The sequence below is a fragment of the Bison bison genome, unplaced genomic scaffold (assembly GCF_000754665.1).
Source record: "Bison bison bison isolate TAMUID 2011002044 unplaced genomic scaffold, Bison_UMD1.0 scf7180017864535, whole genome shotgun sequence".
Lineage (NCBI taxonomy): Eukaryota > Metazoa > Chordata > Mammalia > Artiodactyla > Bovidae > Bison > Bison bison.
The window spans coordinates 1-497 of record NW_011495084.1 but is presented as its reverse complement, the minus strand read 5'-3'; positions in this window follow the sequence as shown (position 1 = coordinate 497).

The window sequence follows — 497 nt, the reverse complement described above, 5'->3', positions numbered from 1 at the left end:
CAAGTGACTAGACAAGGCTAGGCCACTTCTAAGAGTCCTGGGAAAAGGACACAACTCCTGGCAATACCTCCCCTCTCAGGGGAAGGGACTGGGTGAACCCACTCTGGCTCTCTGACGTTACCCCACTTACATACCAGCAATGGAGACTTCACTTCTCAGAGAGAAGCACTGATGACCTGGGGAGGTAGTCTCTGTGACTCTGGCCCAGGCAGAGGCTTCAGGCTCTTCCTCTCCACACTGAGGGCCCCGGGCAGGTGGGGACCTGTCCTCTCCACCCACAGTACCCGTGGAGGTGCACACAGGGGCCAGGAGTGCTGGGAGCTCTCTGGCTGTTCTGTTCTAATTAGGGGTGACCGGGAAGTGCTCCACTGCCTGGTACTTGTTTCTCTGAGAGGAAGAGATACTCCTCAGTTTTCACAGGACAGCCCATGGAATTGTCCAGGCCAGAATACTGGAGTGAGTGGGTAGCCTTTCCCTTGTCCAGGGGATCTTCCCAA